At 40.5% G+C, this 14,165-nt stretch overlaps 1 protein-coding gene and 1 pseudogene across 1 annotated transcript in view; both read right to left on the bottom strand.

Moving 5' to 3' along the window:
• CHN2 (chimerin 2) overlaps positions 1-14,165 on the bottom strand; it is a 297,968-nt gene that overhangs the window by 122,299 nt on the left and 161,504 nt on the right. The gene's annotated exons all lie outside the window — the stretch shown is intronic.
• LOC129503001 (small nucleolar RNA U3) lies at positions 9,060-9,180 on the bottom strand (annotated as a pseudogene).

The following is a 14,165-nucleotide window of genomic DNA, read 5'->3' as shown; positions in this document are numbered from 1 at the left end:
ATGTCTGAAACTAATGTAAGAGTATGTTAACTATAATTCAGTAAAAATAAATAAATGAGGGATGCCTGCGTGGCTCAGCGGTTGGGCACCTGCCCCTGGCTCAGGGCGAGATCCGCAGTCTTGGGATTGAATCCCACATCAGGCTCCCTGCCTGGAGCCTGCTTCTCCCTTTGCCTATGCCTCTGCCTTTCTCTTTCTGTGTCTTTCATGAATAAATAAATAAAATATTTAAAACAAACAAACAAATAAATAAATAAATGTAAAAAATAAATATGAGGTAAAATGCTGCCATCTTGGGAAAATCTTTCCTGGCTGCCTTGAACCAGTTTAGGTATTATTTCTTATCCTCCCTCTGAACTAAAGGCCTGAGTTAAGGCCATAATCTTAGTGGGATTAGGATTGTTGGCCTTTGTGACCTCTAGAAATGAGCTCCCTGAGGGAAAAGCTCCTGTCTTTCTCTAGTCCTGGTACCCAACAGAGTTTGTTGCACAGAGCTCTGCTTCAGTGGAAGTAACTGATTGTCTGAAAGACAGCTCTGTTGAAGTTGATCTGCATGCATGGCAACAATACAACAACAGTAATAATTGCTAATAGTTATTAAGAACTTTTAATGTGCCAAGCATTGTCATAAGCACTCTCTTTACATGTATTAATCCATTCAATCCTCATGAGTATCCAGTAGGTAAGATCTATTACACCCATTTCCAAAGGATGAATTGAGGCACAGAGAAGCGGAGTAGAAAAATAAGCCTTATCATTCTGGAGCTCGGGCCCCTAGCCATCACACTGTTGTCTGGAAGTGCATCATTCCTGCTTCCTGGATCCCTGGAGATGTCCTGCTTCACATATCCTTCCCAAAGCTCTTTGTTCAGCTTTTCTTTCTATAAAGGTAATTTATTCATATCCTTCCAACTACCCTCCATCCTCCATCTTTTTTTTCACTCTCTGAATTTAGCCAGAATTGATTTCTATTGCTCACAACAGAATCCTAAATGATATTCCCATTAAATCCCAATCTCCAAGGCTGGAGGCAGAGTGGCTACAAAGTTTATCAAGCTCCACAGGAGATTCTGACACACATATCAGTACTGGGAAGCACAAATTTGGGCAGCAATTCCAAAACACAGAGGGAATGAATACCTTCCTGGAAGCTTGGAATGTCTTCCTAAGACTTTGTGTGTGTGTGTGTGTGTGTGTGTGTGTGTGTATTCGCATGCTAAGGCATTTGAGGGAAAGAGTTTATATGTATGTACATATAAAGTCTATAAATGTATATACATATAAAGTCTATTTTTTAAAAGTTTTATCAATTTATTTGAGAGAGAGACAGATAGCAACAGAGAACATGAGCCGAGCTGGAGAGGAGAGAGAGAAGTAGACTCCTCACCGAGCAGGGAGCCAGACATAGGGCTTGATCCCAGGACCCTGGGATCATGACCTGAGCCGAAGGCAAATGCTTAACTGAGCCATCCAGGCACCCCCTTAACACTTTTATATTGATTTTGACCCATTCTATGTGGATTTTGACCCATTCTATGTGGATTTTGATCCTACTCCCACTGTAGGCTTCCAAGAATACTCAAAAGCCTCGCCATGGGTCATACTCATCCCTCTGGCTGGCCCAGAGCATCTTTCTAGCAGCTCATTTTGACTCAGTTTTCCTTGCTACATCTTCCCTGGTACTCATTTCTTGGCTTCCTGTGTTGGCCCCCACCATCTACCTTGAGCTCTCCTTGTGTGGACAACCCAATTAGGTGTACTGTACTCTGCCCTGACACTGTTGGCTAGAGCTTTGTATTCATCCTCTGGCATCCTGAAGCCACAGCTTCACATAAAATGGCTCTTTATTCCCATCAAGCCAAATCCCATGGAGGTCAGTGATACTGGCCAGACTGGCTGATCGGCCTCCCACCAGGGCAGGAGAATCAAACATGATGGGTCCATCTGTCCATCCTCCTGATATTTTCTACAGATCGACACCATATTTTAAAAAATCTCATAAAGGAGAATAAAAATGCAAGACTTAATCATAAATAGAAACTTTAGGTTAACATCTAATCTCATACTCTTCTTGCTTCAAAATACATTTTCCCCCTTCCTTTGGTCTTTGGTACAGATGAGACTGTTCTCTATAGGATAAAGTTTCCACTATTAAAAGCCATCTCTGTGTTACTTAATTGCTTGTTCTTCTTCCCACTAAATAATTCTTGTTCTTTTAACTTTTTCTAATAGATCTTATTTCCAATCCTTAATTCATCTTCATTATTCTCCTTGGAACTCTTTTTAAATTCTCCAAATACCTCTTAGGTTCAAAAAGCTTGAAGTAACCAACAGAATTGAATCAAATCAAGGAAAACTTAATGCTTCTATTAAATTTCTAGGGGGAAAAAAGATTGGGTGAGTATATTCATTTACTTCCTCATTCTTGTTAGTAAATTCCTTCCTTCGGAGCTTAATAGTGTTTGGGTTAAGTGGTCCTGTATGTACTTTGGAAAAGGCAAAGAAAGCCCATCATTCTCTTTCTTTTCCTCAGTTTTTTTCCTCCCTCCTCCTTCTAGAATAGGAATATTTAAATGTAAGTATTCAGTGTAAGTATTCAAATGTATGTGTTCCAACTGATGAATAAAATTAATCTACCCCAAGAAAGAGAAAGGTGGAAACAACCTGGGAGGTGATAGAAATGAAAGACTTTCTAATGAAATGTCCTCAATATTTTTTGCATTATAATCTTTCTTTGGAGCCATTTCACACATTTTTTTCTTCCTAATCATTTCCCCCAAATGGAATTTTAATACTACAGATAGACTATATATCTATCTTTATGTTCTATATGTGTATCTCTGCTTTACACATATCTTTATGTTCTATGTGCTTTACACATTAGAAGAGTGTGCCCCCTTAAGAACTGATGTGCCCCCCTGGCCCTTAGCATGAATATCACCCCAGTTGAGAACTCATTGTCTGGTGAAATCATTGTGGCCTTCAGAATGCTTTTAACATTTGTTCTCCCTACAGGAATGTGGAATATGTATCTTTGCCTCCTTCTAATAGACAAGAAAGCTGCAGTTCAGAGTGGTAAATTAGCTTGCTCACAGTCCTACCCAGGGCTAACAGCAGATTTAGGAAACACAGTCCCTGATTTCTGGTCCAGTACTCATTCCTCTATATGGTGACGATGCCATAAAATCTGGAAGCTTGTTCTCCATTATTTTTAAAAATTACCTAATTTAGCATTTCTGAAAGAGGCACTCCCCCTAAAATAATTCCCAATACGGTAATAAATAAGAGTGAAAGTGCCTTATTAATAAGTGTCCTTGCTTTTGAATTCTTTTTCTGATGAATAGTCCATGTTAAAAATTCTTGAGCTAGCTTTATGGTGCTTCCAGCAGCCCTGACATGAGACACTCTCCTGCTGTTCAGGGCTGTACACCCAAGAGATTGTCTTTGTTCCCTGGGCAAGAGCACATCCTGCCATTACTCCTCTTGCACAAACAACCCTTGTTTTTTTCTTCTTGACTTTTTACTATGAAAATGTTCATACATACACAAAAAACTGAACGACTTTTACAGCAAGCACTCATATACACCACTTAGATTCTATAATATTCACTATAATTGCTTTATGATATACCTATTTATCCATTCTTCTATCCATCCATTAATTCAACTTTTTTAGGGGATGTATTTCATAGTAAGTTGCAGATATAGCACTCTTTCCCTCAAATGCTTCAGCGTGCAAATCATTAGTCAGAATTCAATAACATATAGACTTTTCATAGGAGAATAATACCAGCTTTGTTCTTGAAATCAAAGAAAGCAAATTTGTTTACATGTTCAGGTGTCATTCTCGAGTCAACAGATTCTACATACCTTTTTAATTTCCTGCTTGTGGAGTGTGCCACCATTTCTAACAGGCTACCATTTCTTGATGAGAAAAAAGTGGCCATGAGAAAGCTGGTGAAAGAGTACCTGCTTATTGTCACTGCCTTGGCCGTGTCCATCAATTTACATGTGTTAAACATGAAAGCCAAAATGTTTCTGAAAATGGCTTGGGATCAAATTCATCCATTCATTCATCAAATAACAGTTCTAAAATTCCCTCTCTTTTGCTAACATTGTTATAGTGCTTGGGAGATGGTAGAAATTAAAGACCAATAATTCCCATATGTAAATGCCAGGCACTGTCAGAAACTTTACATATATTAACTCACTCTTCATAGTTACTTGTAGTGCAAAACTAAGGGCTGCCAGACTATTTCTGGCAAGGTGTAGATGGCAAATACTTTAGCCTTTGAGGACCATTGTCGTTGAAACAGTCTCTGTTTCAAGCACTCCACTTGCCATGGGAGCATGAAAGTGGCCATAGACAGTTTGTCAAGTAATGAGCATTGCTGTATTCCATCAAAACTTGATTTACCAAAAGAGCTGACAGGCTATAGTTTGCCAATGCCTCTGCTAGACTAACAAATATTGGAGTCCATTCTTTATAATCCGTGTCAGGACATCTTATTGTTAGCTCAACATTCAGAGCCTACCAATGCCTCTAGGGCCTTTTTGTTTAATGGCGGGTCAAATCATTTCTTTGTATTCATGCCCTTCCATCCCTTACCGTAGTGGGAAGAGAGAATCATTAATTTTTAATCCATGAGATACTGGCGCCAACTTGAAAATCAAGCTGAACTAAGGCAGAACATGGTTGAAGAATACCGTTAAACAGACTGAGAAGCCCAAAGCACTAAGGGACCTGACCTGCATCCCTGAAATGAAAGATATTGTGGAAATATCATTAAGCATGGTCTTTGAGAAATCATGGAACCCTGAGGACCACAACAACAGCAAAAAGACAACCTAGAAAAGTGTAGTTACAGACTTGGTAGAAATAGCTGGGGAAATTTGAGAACAATTCCTCAAACAATTGACGTGTAATTACCTAGAAGAACACAAGGTGCTGGATGGCAACCAATATGCCTTTGTCCAACTATGCCAAGCCTATTCAATTTCCTTCCACAGTGAATGAGGTGATGACACTGGCTATGTAAATAAGGAGGAAGAAAGAGAGAGATACCATCGCTGAAGCAAAGATTGCTGTTCTGTTCGACAAGACAGAGATGCAGTGTACTTAGAGCTAATGTCAAGTGACACTGTGATTTGTTAAAGGACACAGCCATAGGTGATTGATTACCAATGGCTCAATGTTGACCTGGAGATGAGAAGGGAAGTGGTAGGTTGAGGCAAGGAGGCGAGGCCAGGAGAATACCAGTGCGGACTGACTTTTATTAGTAAATTAGCCACCTACAGTCCTGAATTGGGAAATGCTCATGAAGCACACAGATGACCTCTGAGTAAAGGGACTACCACCTTGGGATATAGAAATATAATTCAAAGTATTCCTGACATAATGATAATGGATTTGGTGATTTTCATTAATGCAAATGTCCATTAAAAGCAAGGGTGAATAATCAAGAGTTTGTCTTTAGTCACAAAAAGAGAAAAACAACTAAAAACAGCTGGAGTTCAAAATAGTATATACTGAATATGAACAAACATGAGTAGGGGGTGGGGTGGGTATAGGAAACTAGGCTCAATTAAGTACTAACTTAAGCACTCGTAAAAGGATCCGTTATTTGGCTTCTGCAAGATTCTTGGGTATGGGAAAGCTAGACATAGCAAAGAAAGGCAAAAGCAAAATATTTTTAAAGGATGGAAAATAACATCCAGGAGGAAGTATGTGTAGACAACAAAAGAAGGCTATGGGGTGACTTGGCATCTACTTTGAAGTCCATGTAGAGTCTTGCACAGTGCTAGGCAAACAGGAAGCATCATTAGGGGACAGAGCATCTTGATTCTTCTATCCTAGAGCACAGGGAAAGCAGCAGGACATAAAAAACAGACAGAATGAGAACAATGATTCTCACACTTGAGTGAGCATCAGGATGACCTGCAGGACTGTTAAAACTGTTAAATCTGGTTAAAACCCAGATTTCTGGGCCCCATCTTCAGGTTTGTGATTCAGAAGGTCTGGGGTAGGCCAGGGAATCTGCATTTCCGACAAGTTCCCAGATGGATGCTGTTGCTGCTGGTCCTGGGACCACAGCTGAGAACCACTGGCTAGAGGTTTGGTCTGGGTGTAACTCAGACTCTGCTGCTCCTGCGCTGCTTGTCTTATCTCCTCTTGGAATTCCCATGAGGAATGACCTGTGTAAAACTAACCCAGCACTCAGGGCACAGCAAACACTCCAAGTGTGTTAATTCTCATTACTATGAAAAGACTGATGGGTAAATAATTCGGCAATATCATTTAGGGTAGTCCCTTTGGACTGGGATGCTCTGAGATTATACTACCCACATTTTTCTGACGGAAAGTAGAGTCAGTGTTACAAATCTGTTTAACCTCTCACTGCTTGGTTAGCCAGGCCTTACTACTCTAGAGACAAGCCTTGCCCAAGGCAAAGTGTGGCTTAACCTTTATCAGCATTATTTCTCAGTTAATGTTTAACCAGGTGAGCAACCAAGAAGCCTATCTTTAAAACCCCACTAATGCACCCAGTGCTTTGTACCTGGCTCTCCTTCCTGGATAAACCTGGCCACACCTGAGATTTTGCTGGACTTGACCTCTGAGTCACAGAGCAGACATACTGTGCGCTGCGCTAGAGCTAGATAGCAACTGCTGTGGAGGTGAGATATGTGCTTCCTGTTTGGATATATAAGGTTGGCCCTATGAAAGTCAGCACCTCCTCATATCTACTGTGCTGCAGCCTGGACCACCCAACTCCTGCCCCTTATCAGGGAGTGATGTATTTTGGGTTATAGCTGTCATGGGTTAACTAAGGGTAAGAGAGCATGTGCTGTAATGCCAGATGCTATTGTTCTTTTTTTCCTAAAACAACTAACTACACGATGTAGTATTTCACCTCAAGTAATTATATAAAGGAATATACATTTTCAAGTTTGATTTTCAGAGATAAAAATCACCTAAAGAGATCAAGGAAGATTCCCAAGAAATTTTACTTATTATCAATCACTGTTTAATCTCCCCCTTCATTGTCCTTACTCTTTTAAGAAGAAACCTTCAACTTTTGCCTCAATTTATGCTTCAGCATATATACTATTCTTTGGTGGCTCTCTCCAGTTCAGCCCACCTGTCCCCTTGGCTCAGAGCTCCTGAGTCTCTGAATTCTGTAACAGCTTGTCCTCAAGAGCCCCTTATCCTCTGCTTATGACACCACTTGGAAATGACTAAATATTTATAGCTGCAAACATGCCAGGTCTGCATTACATTAGAAGAAGTTCAAAGTATTCTAGAGAGTGACTTCTTTTTTGGAGGGCCATATATTTTGGTAGTACTTGTCAATAAGAGAGTTTTCGTTAAAAAAAAAAATCGCAAAATTTTCGGTTCTATATTTGGAAAAAAATAAAATTCATCTGTCTAAAATTTTTTTTTCTGACATTTGTTTTATTGGAAGGTTTTCCCCCTTGACTATGGTAATGATAGGTCTACAACCAAAGCAAGTCAAGCTCAGGATGAAATCACATTAAGTAAAAACCTGAGTACATTACAGAATGAGCTGAAAGCTGAGGAGAAATATGATGGAAAAAGCCCTTTATTCTAGTTTGTGTCAATATGAAGGGGGAAAAGAAGGAGATCTGTGGGGAAAGTCTAGGATAAAAAGAACAGAAATTTTCCTTACCAGAGAAGAAATAGCCTCCTGATTACTACACATAAAGCCAATTAAAAGGTAATGGGATTGATTTTTGTTTGTGGCTTGCAAAATCAATCTCATTACTTTAGAGACATACCTTGTCCAAATGTCTTGAATCAGTAGAATTATCATGTTCCCCCAATGCATATATGTTTAAAAACATTTATTTTCAATGAATAAAATAAGAAAAGGGGGAGGATTGTAGAATAGTAAAATTTACTTTAAATCTAATTTGAAATGTACTGAGTTAGTTGAAATGACATAGTCAATCAATGTGGCTTGTTAAGATCTTCCAGATATGCCTAAGACAAGATAAATGCCTCAAGCTACAAGACTATAAGACTGCAGGATACCCAGGTATGGCGAATCAAAAATTTAAAAGCATAATGATAAAGTGAAATGCTTTTGTAAGCTTAAAAGAACAGTTTTTACAAATAAAGGTAAAAGAAAGTGGAATGGGAAGATACTTAAGGACACCAACAACTAGAGAAAATGGGACATTTAAAGTGATATTTAAAAAGTGAATACAATTCACTAGAAAGTAAAATAAGGTGTTATTGCAGTTTAAGATAGGCCACTGTCCTAGGTGAAAGCTGGAAACCTCAGTTCTACAAATCACTTTTGCATTTAAAAAAAAAATCTTCCAAAATACAGTATTCTATAGCGAAGATGGAGAGGAAATGAAGGTTCTTAAAGGGAGAACGATTTGAAATAATGGTATGTAGTTTTATTTCCCTTTTTTTGAAATTACTTTTTTGAGTTGAAATTCACTCCAGCAATTTCAAAAAAGACAAATGACAGCAAATCATTTAGTCACAAAAGAATTTCTACTTATTGTATACTCTTTAGGTAGTTCCAGTGGAACTTGACTTTAAATTAGTCATGCAAGTAAATCTTGACATTTTGGCCTTTTAGAAAGGCCAAAAGAAATTTAGAATATTTCCAGGAAAAAAATATTAGCCTGTGTTTAAGTAAGAGCCCTAACTGCCAAAAGTCCAAGTCACTACCCTAATAACAGCATTTGGTAAATCTGATATGCTATTAGTAATCGTTTGAGAATTCTAAATTCCTTATGTTAGCATTCTCTATTTTTTTTCATCATTTTACCATATATTTACTGATTGCCCACTGCTGCTTGGCACTGGGTTCAATTCTAGAGGAGTCCATGCAATTATGATCGATGAAGTTTCTGGATGAATTCTCCTGGAGGGAGATGTATAAGCGACAGGCAAACAAATACAATAGAAATTATATTAGATAGTATATTACGTATTACAAACAAAATAAATGGGATGATGTGACAAAGAAGATCTGACGGTTGGGAGGTGCTTTTTTTTTTTTTTTTTTTTTTTTAACCACTCAGACTGGGTCCTCCTCCCTCTTACTCTCCCCAAAGGAGAACAACGACCATCAATGGCAATGGGTAGTTGCAGAAGCAACACCTAGTGCCAGCTTTGTGTTCAGAAGAGAGCACTGTGCCATGAAGTGCTAATTTTTATGGGGTTCAGGGAAGGCTTCTGTTATTAGGTGAACTTTGATCTGAGGCCTGGACATGCAGAGAATATTGGAAAATTCCAAGTAAAGGGCAGATCTGAAGATAGTAGCCGTGATTTGTTGAATGGGAGCAGAGGCTGGTCGGGTTACAGGGCAGTGCACTCTGAGAAGAATGGTAGAGGGATGCCTGGGTGGCTCAGTGGTTGAGCATATGCTTTTGGCTCGGCGTGATCCCGGGGTCCTCGGATGGAGTCCCATATTGGGCTCCCTGCAGGGAGCCTGCTTCTCCGTCTGCCTATATCTCTCCCTTTCTCTTTGTTTCTCAGGAATAAATAAATAAAATTTAAAAAAAAAAAAAGAAGAAGAAGAAGAATGGTACAGGCAGGGAAGTGACCAGTGCAGGAGCCCCATAATGGCTCAAAGGCATAGCAAGAAGTTCTATTTTTAAGAGCAATGGGAAGCTGTTAAAGCCATTAGATTTATATTCAATAATGATGATTTGGGCTCCTGTTTGGTGAATGGTGTGTGTGTTGGGGGGGAGGGGGTGAGCTGCAGAGAGAGTGCCAGCAGTGGAAGCGGTGAGATCAGCCAGCAGGCTGCTGACAGCGATAATCCAGGCAAGAAATGACCGTGACCCAAACCACGTGGCATTCATGGAGAAGGAGAAAGTAGACAAGTGCAAGATACAGTTGGAGGTAAATTTGACAATCGCTAGAGAAAAGGGTGAGGGTGGGAAGAGAGGAATCCGGTTCTCCGAAGTTAGATGCCACTTAGTGGAGTAGGGGGTTTGGTTCTATTTTGAATGTTAGGCTACGGGTGGGGTGGGACATCTACTTGAGGAGGTCAAGGAGATGGATGGAGCGAGGTATTTGGGGCCCAGGGGAGAAGGCATAGCTAGAGGTACACATTTGAGAGTCAACAACCATAGTTCCTGCGAGATCCCCCAGGTACACATTCCATAATTAGCAAATTGCTTAAGAAATGACTGACTGATAACTGCTGGAAAGGGCAAGAGAGAATTTTGCATACTGGAAGATGTTTTGAATCTCTTGGCAAGGAGTGCTCAGGAAATGCTAGTAGAGTGCCAGGTGCTGAGGCTGCTCGATAAATATTAATTTACAGTAATGAATCTCAAGAAAGCAATGAACTATTATTTCACTAACTGACCATACCTGGCTTAATTGGCGCCTGAGCTGTTGTTCAGATGCTTGTACCCTCTGTTCCACATCCTCAACATCTTTTTTCCTGGTAGTTTAATTCCTGATCCATGTATCATGCTGTTCTTGATCATTGTCTTTTCGGCTCGCTCATTCAGAGAACACTGTCATTGCTCTGACTCTGTCCCTAATGAGCATCTCAGAGCCTCCTCTTTGTAGGTTTCTGAATCTGTCTTGAATCATGGACCTTGAGTTACCTATTATGTAGCACTATTCTACACACTTGACACATATATCCCATTTATAGCACCCCATCAAGTAGATATTGGCCCTTGGAGTAGAGGAGACCTTCATCTCCCTGAGAAGTAAGTGCTTGGCTCTAAGTGAAGTAGTTAGAAAGTGGTAGAGCATGAATTCAAAACAAGTCCAACTGACTCTAGCTGGGCTCCCCTGCCTGGGTTCACAAAGCTCATTGGTTTTTGCCTGCTGAATCAGGCTGTGTCCTCCACTCACCCAGCTCCCCAGCAAAGTCTGTTAGGTGGTGTTGATAACTAGCAAGCCTTTCTTTAAGTCATGTTGGCCTATGTCTTTACCTTTGAGCAGCAATGTTCTATATCTCTGTGACTACAGACTTACTTGGTGCCCTCTTGCAAGTCCTTATCATATTCCATGGGAGGATCCTAACCCAAGAGGCGCCCCTAGCCTGGGACATTATTTGCCATCAGAGAAGCAAAAGAGATGGAGTATGTTGGAATACACTGCTGTGCAGGCTTGCCAGGGACATGGTGGCTGACAACAGAGAGGCTAAAGACTAAGAAGGAGGGCAGCAGGACTGTGTATAGAAAGAAAACATGGACTCCAGGGGTGAGATAGCAAAGACAAAAAGGTCATTATCTCATTGTTCAAAAGAAATAGCTTATGGAGTTATGTAAATGTGTTAAGAAAGCTTCAATCTCTGGCCACATACTCAAACCGAAGGCTTTCTGACTTCATTAGGCATGCCCCCTGAGTACGTAGGTGCAGCACAAGGCAAAGAGACATTTGCTCAAATACTGCCTGTAGCAGAAGCAGTGGTTTCAGTGTCCAAGAGTAGGCCATGCCTTCACTTGAGGGAGGGCAAGTCCTGGGAGGTCAAGCAACTTGGGCAGGAGTGATTTGCAGTTAATGTTGCACTGGAGACGAAGGCAGCTGAAGCTGCTCCTGCTGGCACTCATCTAAGCAGCACCTGTTCCCCCAGCACATGTGACCCTTTATTGCCTGACACCTGCCTGGCTGGATGGGCCCCATGCTGCCTGCTGAGGAAATGGAGCTGATGAATATCCATTGCACGTAAGGTTTCATAGTAGAAATGGGATGTGGAATTTCTAGAGGCAAGCAACCTCTGAGTCTAGCATCAGCCAGATAACTTATTAATGAATCAAACTACTAAAGTTCAAAAAGTGAAAAGTTGGAGCACCTGGATGGTGCAGTGGCTGCCTTCAGCCCAAGTCTTGATCCCAGAGTCCTGGGATCCCTACATTATGCTCCCTGCTCATGGAGGAGTCTGCTTCTCTCTCTTCCTCCTCCTGCTCATTCTCTCTCTCTCTCAGATAAAAAAAATAAAATTCTTCAAAAATTTTTTTAAAAAGGTGAAAAGCTGGTTAGAGACAGACAAGAGGGGAAAGAAAAGCTATATGTGCACTATGTTTTTTAGTTATAGCAGATGGTGATGGCTTGTGGCACACAGCTCTACTTTGCTAAGATATCTGTGGCATTGCCTTCCAATGCAAGTGCAACAGCAAAGAGATCTGTGGTCCCTTCAGATCCCATTAGATCTCTGAAGAGTCTCAGCTAACCCCTAGGAAGAGCTTCTGTAAAGCTAATCTGAATCTACCCATCTCCACTGCTAACATTCCACCTGGCTTAGAGGACAACTGATATGGTTCCAAAGATTTTGAGAAAGAGAAAAGTGCATACACACTCTCACACACATACAGACACATATGCACATGTGTACACACATGCAGAGATAAAATATTAGATCTATCTTTAATTACATACATCATGATTTTGTTTTCTTTTGATATGACACTCAAAGTATTAATAGCCCAGTTCTTTGCTATATTCCCAACACCTAGATGAAAGTCAGAACACAGTAGCCTCTTTATATACATTTGTTGAATAAATGAGCAAATGACTATTTACTGTCCTCTTGGGTTTCAGTTCTGGTACCCAACTTTGCCTGGAGACTTTTTATTAATAACCCTAGGAAAAGCCCTTAGAGGTGTTCTAATTTTATAAAACATTCTTTTCATGGAGACATTTGAATTTTTCTAGCTCCCTGCACAAGCTCTATTTTTTCTCCTGGAGGAATACTAAATGTAAAATAGGATCAAAGGAATTTTTTTAAAAAGATTTATTTAAGAGAGAGAGAGAGAGAGAGAGAATGTACACAGGTAGGGGAGGAGCAGAAGGAAAAGAATCTCAAGCAGACTGCATGATACAAGGCTTGTTCTCATGACTCTGAGATCATGACCTGAACTGAAACCCAGAGTCAGATGCTTAACTGACTGAGCCACCCAGGCACCCCAGGATTAAAGGAATTTGTTTCTTACTCATCCCCCCAGACACTCTAGTCCAAGCACCTCGTTAAATATTTTCTATTTATCCTATTCTCTCTTTTTTTTTTTTAGATATTGTTGAATAAAAAAGGACAAAAGTCATCAGGATTGGTGGCAGGACGAGATCAGAGTATCAGATAAAGAGTGGACCTCAGGGACGCCTGGGTGGCTCAGCGGTTGAGTATCTGCCTTTGGCTCAAGGCGTGATCCTGGGGTCCTGGGATGGAGTCCCACATCGGCCTCCCTGCATGGAGCCTGCTTCTCCCTCTGCCTATGTCTCTGCCTCTCTCTCTGTGTCTATCATAAGTAAATAAATAAAATCTTTAATGAAAAAAAAAAGAGTGGACCTCATACTGGATTTTTCCTTAAGGATCAGATAGTTTCTCTTCTCAAGCCATATTCCTGGGATGGGATGCTTACTCTGTGTTAATATTCAGATTACTTGATGAATTTTCAGTGTCCCTCAACAGAAGTAAAATTTTCTGTATAAATATTTATTACCAGTGAGAAGTCACCTCTGAGTGTGGGTAGGTATGTACCTAAGTCTTTGAGACAGGTTCAAAACCAGATCCAGTCAAGTCTGGTAGCCAAAAAGTACTGATGTTCAAGGATGAATCTCAAGAGTGTTGGAGTTGGAGCCTTCTTCCTCCAGATAAGGTAGATGTGACACTTTAAAAGGCATCTGCTACTCTATATTTAATCTAAGTCATAAAATCAAAAATAAGGAAGGACCCATGGATCTTTGTGTGAATGATATTAATTTGACTATTGCAGCAACTGATCAGTATAAAAGTAGAAAATAGAGCCGTAGTACTGCCTTTCAGTCTCGCTGGCATCCCAGATGAGAAAAGGACTGATTAGTGAGGGATGACTGGGGGAAGTTCTCTGGGCTGCTAAGCATTTTTATGAGTCGATATATTTTTAAGCTTATTTCCAAGAATAAAAACATAGCCACCCTCCTTGTAGATTTTTTTTATTCATTTATATTTTTTTTAAGTTTATTTATTTATTTATGATAGACATAGAGAGAGAGAGAGAGAGAGAGAGAGAGAGAGAGAGAAAGAGAAAGAGAGAGAGGCAGAGACACAGGAGGAGGGAGAAGCAGGCTCCATGCAGGGAGCCCGATGTGGGACTCGATCCCGGGATGCCAGGATCGTGCCTTGGGCCAAAGGCAGGCACTAAACCGCTGAGCCACCCAGGGATCCCCAAGATTT

Source organism: Nyctereutes procyonoides, unplaced genomic scaffold, assembly GCF_905146905.1.
Source record: "Nyctereutes procyonoides isolate TBG_1078 unplaced genomic scaffold, NYPRO_anot_genome, whole genome shotgun sequence".
Taxonomy (NCBI): Eukaryota; Metazoa; Chordata; class Mammalia; order Carnivora; family Canidae; genus Nyctereutes; species Nyctereutes procyonoides.
The sequence above is the reverse complement of the archived record's forward strand: the minus strand, read 5'-3'. Positions and strand labels throughout refer to the sequence as shown.